The sequence below is a fragment of the Zea mays genome, chromosome 6, assembly GCF_902167145.1.
Source record: "Zea mays cultivar B73 chromosome 6, Zm-B73-REFERENCE-NAM-5.0, whole genome shotgun sequence".
Classification (NCBI taxonomy): domain Eukaryota; kingdom Viridiplantae; phylum Streptophyta; class Magnoliopsida; order Poales; family Poaceae; genus Zea; species Zea mays.
The window spans coordinates 149,683,830-149,690,448 of NC_050101.1; the positions used below are offsets into that span (position 1 = coordinate 149,683,830).

A 6,619-nucleotide genomic window follows, 5' to 3' on the forward strand; every position below is an offset into this window, starting at 1 on the left:
TGGAACATTTAGTTATTTGTTCTGTCTTTTTGATTAGTTTAATTGCCACCAAACGGATCTGAATCTGTACATCGTCGTCCACCTCTATTCGATCTGTTCGGTGGCCACCGCGGCTCCCCGACGCGAGGCCGCCCTGCTCCTTCTCCTTGGACGCCTTTCCCTCCTCACTTTCGCCCCCGGAAGACCTCAAACTGCCGCTCATCGTTGCTCTCCACTCTCCTAACTGTCTGGTTCGACGTTCTTGCGCCCGAAGTGCTTGGATTTGAGGCCTCCCTCATCCTGTCCGTCCTACTGTTGCTAGGTGAGCATGACGCCATGACCTCTCCTTCTCCTCTCCTCTATAATTTGTAAGATTTGATTTACTGTTGCTAAGATTTGATTTAGAGTTTTGTCAAATTGAGAAGATCCATGGTCAAAATTCATTGCCGCTCACATAAATGTGGGTCCCTGCAAGCAAAAAGGTTTCCATGCCTGATGGCGGATGCCTCTTTTCCAAATTTTTAGCAGCCCGCAATTCCCTCTGTAAAACAAATAAGATTTCCCTCCATTTTTTTTGGAGGCACATATTTCCCTCCAGAGACTGCCAGACCGGAGGTAAAGCGGCAGCGTCATTATCTCCCATCCATATCTTTTTCCCTTCATTATTCTCTCAACTTCCCAAGGAACGCGCAGCCGCCGGAGGCAGTTCTGGACCGATCTACTCAGGATTGCAGCCGGAGCCGCGCGTCTTCTCCACATCCTCTTCCATCATCAAATCTGTTGGCGATCGACACCTGCATGCGGCTGCTACCATCTCGCGATTTGCACTCTGCTTCCTCGTCTGCCGCGGCCGAAGTGCATGGTACGTGATTGATGCGTGCCTGACGTAGAGATGGCTAAAGGTTTAGCTCGTAGTTGATTTTTGGTAGCAGTCCATTGAAGCAATTGGGGTTATTTTTCCCTTTAGAATTTCTGAAACTAGATGCCTGCGTTGTTTTGATTCAACACATAGTTTCAATGGTGTTTTGTCTTTCCATACCATATGGTGTTGTGTGAACAGAGATGTCAAGGGGTACAAGAAGGAACATCATTCGAAGCCATGAGGAGTATTTGTCAGAGGAGCTTGTTGTGCAAAGTAGTAATCACAAAACATATGCCCCTTATCACGTTGATCCAAGTTCTGAAGAAGACCAATTAGATATGGAAAATAATGATGAGATTATTGCCCCAGGTGATTTGAATCTTTTACTCATCATTCAGTTTTTATCTAAATTTGAACAACCATGGTATATGCACTAGGATCTAATCAGAGCATGTGTCCAAAATTTATTTAGGATCTAAATCTTGCATCTAAAAATTATTTTTAGATCATCATCAACATGCTGCAGCTTCTGATTTTGATCCTACCTCTACTGGGCACCCTTGTGATATAGATGGTGATGCTGAGCCTAATATCGAAGGTAATGAACCAACAATTTAACTTTTCTTAAAACAACAATTGTTTGACCTTTCTAATGTATTGATTTTGCACTGTAAGGTCATTTTGATCCCAATTTTAAATTAAATTCTTATCAAACTGTGGTTCCTAAATATTAAGTAGGCATTTGAATCCAATGACAGGGAGGTTCAGGTGATCCTTTGTCCGCAGCAACAAATGCTCACAATGCTTCGAAACGAAAAGTATGCATCTCCATAGAGTACATGTTTGCCCCAAAGTTATAGCTGGCATAGCTGACTGAAATTTATTTTCTGTTTTTTACTCTAATAACAGCGAGTATATGTCGAACCACAAAGTCAAGAGTATGAGATGCATGATCGTGACACACTTAGTTACACAATGGTAGCAATAAATTTTCATGTATTCACACCAGATCATATTTATGTGAAGCTACTAAAATTATACATATACAGGGGGAGCAAACTGATGATGATGGGTTCCAAGATCTGCAATCAAGCTACAAACGGAACTATGCCGCAGAGAAGGTATGTTGACCAAATAACATGTGAAACTAAAATAATCTGTAAGTCACCCATTGCTTGTATGATTGTCACTAGCAGATGAATGCAGCAAGGATCAGAGAAGGGAATTTATTAAGGGCTGACAGAGTTGCTACTGCACATAAGGTCATTTTTTATCCCAATTTTAAATTAATTTCTTATCAAACTGTGGTTCTTAAATCTAAGTAGGCATTTCTATCTAATGACAGGCCAAACCAAGAGAGTTCCAAATAGAAAATAGAGTTGACAACAAGCGTGCCAATGCATCAAAGGTGATATTGTGATTACTTGTCTCTCTAGGGTTATCACATTATTAATTATGATAGAAAATCTGTAATTTGCAACAGGGTATGAACAAGGATGCAACATCTAAATGCTCACAACAAATAAACTATCAGGTTATTGGACTTCTACTGCATAACTTCCCAATTATTTGCATACGTTTTATAATATTGTCATCTGCTTGTTGTAAAAATAATACAACCTGAAATTCATATTGTGTATATTATTAATTCACTCTTTGACCTTTGGATAAGGCTGGCACTCCCGTATACATAAAGAGCTAGAGACATAAAAGTAAGAATGTTGCCTTAGGGACAATACTGAGTGTTGATCCAAATCAGAAAGTTGGAGGCCTTGAGCTAGGCAAAGAATTTTATATGCTGTGTGTTGGTCTTACCTCTGTGCCTGATGAGCCACTAATACGACCATATGACAACTTCCAAGTTATCGGAGACGTAGGCAAAAATCCTATAGCATGGCCTTCAAGTTGTGTATGTTCTTTCACTCTACTTAACAAGTATTATTGCTCTTAATTAATGTGTTATATTGAATCATTCCAACTTTTTTTTGAAGGTTGCAAAGAGTGTCAGCCAATCATATTGATTTAGCCAGGTTTGTGTGACTTTGAACTCATCATACTTGCTGATGCAATTATCTAGACCAAACCTATCTGTTAAGTATACATTTTGTCAATTAATCAAGCAATGCCTCTTTGTAATTATTTTGTGAACCTGAAAAGTAAATGACTACTCCCTCCAGTTTATCATTCAATCTCTCCAGTTTATCATTCAAGTCGAGTTTAGATTCTTCCCTAAATGTTATTTTTAATTCATTTTCAGGTTGGAACCCATAGAATGCAAGGTCTACTGGAATGGTGCTTTCACTGGTCATTTGAATTGGTTCAAGAGAAGAGTCGATTGCAACTAGACTCCTATATGTATATGTTGCTTTCACAGAAAACATGTTTTAGAACACACATTATGTGATAGATTATGTTTTGGATGAAACTCTGTAATCGGATATTTTGTTTTAAATATAGAATTTAGAGTTGTGCGCATTTAGCATTGTGTCTTATGATGATGGAAAAATTCAAGGGCATTGTGTATGCTATATATTTGTATGAACTCAAATAAATAAATAAATAAATAAATAAATAATTTCATGGTTTATTCCTTGCAACGCATATTACTGTTGCCACATTTACATTTTAAGTGTTCCAAGTGTTACAGAGATTAAGTGGCCTTTCGTGCTACAAACACTTGTAAGTGTTGTTATAAGATAAATATATTCGTTGCAGTTTACCAACACATATTAATAGGACTTTCCAACGAATTTGTATGTGTTGCAAAAGATCCTTGCAACGTCAACATAGGCAACACATAAATATGCGTTGGTATAGACCCTAACAATACTTATATGGGCTTTTAGCAACACATATATATATTGCTATAAGGGGGTTTGCTTTGTAGTGTTATGGATATTTTTGAGATCACGTTTTCTATGTTTGATTATCTATTATATGTCATCGTCATAATGTTAATTTATGGAATTAAAATGATACAGAAAATGCCTATAATTCTAACAATTGGTCTCTATGTCAGTTTTGCTAATTTTAGAGTTGCTTGTTGTATGTCATAGGCCGTGTGAGATCTAGGACATTCTACCCCTTGCTGGTGTGTCGAAACACTTTTTAGTGGCTCCGCTAGGAAAGAAGATCAATTTTCTTCATTAGGTGCTCATTGATAGAAGTGTTTGTACTAGTTTCTGATTGCTCGATTTTGTTAGATAGCTCAAGATTAAGACTTGCAAAGATTTATATTGTTAAAGCAATTTTTGGTATCCTTTTTGTGAGCTAACTATTTTTGATTTTAGCATTTTTGGTTGAGCCTTTTGCTTAGTGCAAGTTTATACAAAAAATTTGAGCTTGAGCTTTCAATTAGCTTCACGTCCTTCATCCTTTTGTGCTCTTCACATGTGAGACATTTGCCTTTGCTTGATGAAGTGGCTTCTTTTTTACCCATTTTCCATGGCATCTCAAATACCACTAGATCGCCAATGAATAGGGGGATTTTATTTTAGGAGATGGGTCTGAGAATGGGATGAAGTGGATTATGAAGTTAGGGGAGGATAAATCCATAATGCCACATAAGGGAACATTTATATAATTGCAAGAGTTTGATGAACAACAAGACTATTTGGACTAATGTTGTTTGCTATTATATAAGGTATAGTTCAAATAGATACAAGGTGGACTTGGACTTAGGAAACATGATGGTTTGAAGGATCAAAGCCTCAACCAACACATTATAAGTCAAGTTAAATACTTACAAGACATGTTAAGAATACAAACACAAAGAAGTAGAAGGCTAGATGCAAAGACACAAACAAAAGTGAGGCCACCAAAGTTGAGACAAAGAGGTGTATGCCTTGGAAACGTATCTTGATTCAGTATCAGCTCAATTTAACATGACTTCTACTCTAAGCTATAGAGATTTTTATTAGCTTTTCAGGAAGTCCAAGATCATCGAAATCAAAGTTCAAAGCTAAACATTATGCCCAAAATATGAAAGTGTGTCAGGCTAAAAAATAATAATGGACATGTCTCGTGCTTCTATTCGATGCACATAGGACATAACAATTGCTTCCATTAAAGCATCAAACATGTCCGGTGCTCCTATCTATTGCTCATAGAAAATGATCAGAACAATCATTTTTAAATGGTTGAATTGTCAAAAGTCTTGTATGATGTGTGGTGTTATCTCCGGACATATCTTGTGCATACGCAGATTGCTGCAACTTTTAGCAACAACTACCTTTGAACTTGGAGCCTATAAATACCACTCCAACTAGTTATTTGAAGCATGTGAGAGCTTAGAAACATACCAAAGGTGTTGTTTCTCCATTCTAATCCTCTTCATTTGCATAATGCTTAGTGATACATATGGTGATTGGTGTAGGTGGCTTGCAAAGTGCTTATGCTAGCTAGACCACCGCATATGCGCTTGCTCTAGGTTTAGGCCTAGTGTTTTTTCCTTACCACTTAGTGCTTGAATGCACCACTAGTGTACTTGGAGTGGTTTGTAGTCTTACAAGACCATACCAACTATGTTTGTGGTGTAGCCACCATTGTAAACTAGAAGGAACAAGGCCTATGATGGTTTGACGGCTGAAAGGGAAATAGGGTCAAACCTTTTCCTAAATGATTTTGGTGGTTGAATTGCCCAACACAAATAATTAGACTAACTAGTTTGCTCTAGATTATAAGTTCTACAGGAGCCAAAGGTTCAACACAAACCAATAAAAAGTCCAAGAAAGGGTTCAAATAAAAAGGAGCAAAACCAACCGAAGGCTGCCCTGGTCTGGCGCACCGGACTGTCCGGTGTGCCACCGGACAGTGTCCGGTGCACCATCGGACAGTGTCTGGTGCACTAGGGAGATTCACTCTGAACTGCTCAGCTTCGGGTTTTTGGGGAGCCACTCCGCTATAATTCACCGGATTGTCCGGTGTAGCACCGGACTGTCCGGTGTGCCAAGCGGAGCAACGGTCGCCAGCGCAACGGTCGAGTTCAACGGTCGGCTGACAACGCTACAGTGCACGGACAGAGCGCGCAGTGTCAGAGCAGCACCAGAAGGCGCACCGGATAGTGAACAGTGACTGTCCGGTGCACCACCGGACTGTTCGGTGGCCCCACCTGTCAGAGCTCCAATGTTCGAACCCTAACGGTTGGGTGACGTGGCTGGCGCATCGGACAGTGTCCGGTGGCGCCATCGACAGCAGCCCCTCCCAACGGCCATTTTGGTGGTTGGGGCTATAAATACCCCCCAACCACCACACTTCAATGCATCCAAGTTTTCAGCCATCACATACAATACAAGAGCTCTAGACTTCACTCCAAGACACAAAAGCAAAGATCAAATCCTCTCCAAGTCCCAAACACATTCCAATGATTTAGTGGCTTGAGAGAGAGAGAGAGTCATTTGTGTTCATTTGAGTTCTTGTCGCTTGGATCGGTTTTCTTCTTCCCCATTTCTTGTTCTCAACAACATTGTAATCAAAGCAAGAGACACCAAGTTGTGGTGGTCCTTGTGGGGTCTAAGTGACCCAATTAATTGAGGAGAAAAGCTCACTCGGTCTAGGTGACCGTTTGAGAGAGGGAAAGGGTTGAAAGAGACTCGGTCTTTGTGACCACCTCAACGGGGAGTAGGTTTGCAAGAACCGAACCTCGGTAAAACAAATCACCGTGTCATCTGCCTTATTTGCTTGTGATTTGTTTTCATCCTCTCTTTCGGACTCGACTTCATTTCTAACGCTAACCCTGGCTTGTAGTTGTGCTTAAAGTTTATAAATTTCAGATTTGCC

General features: G+C 39.9%; 1 long non-coding RNA gene across 1 annotated transcript; it reads left to right on the forward strand.

Moving 5' to 3' along the window:
- Positions 1–1,889: 1,889 nt before the first annotated feature.
- LOC103630235 (uncharacterized) lies at positions 1,890–3,408 on the forward strand. The gene is made up of 6 exons (XR_004850349.1): positions 1,890–1,962; positions 2,038–2,103; positions 2,187–2,249; positions 2,325–2,750; positions 2,833–2,871; positions 3,099–3,408. It is a non-coding gene; the product is annotated as an uncharacterized lncRNA (long non-coding RNA).
- Positions 3,409–6,619: the final 3,211 nt, after the last annotated feature.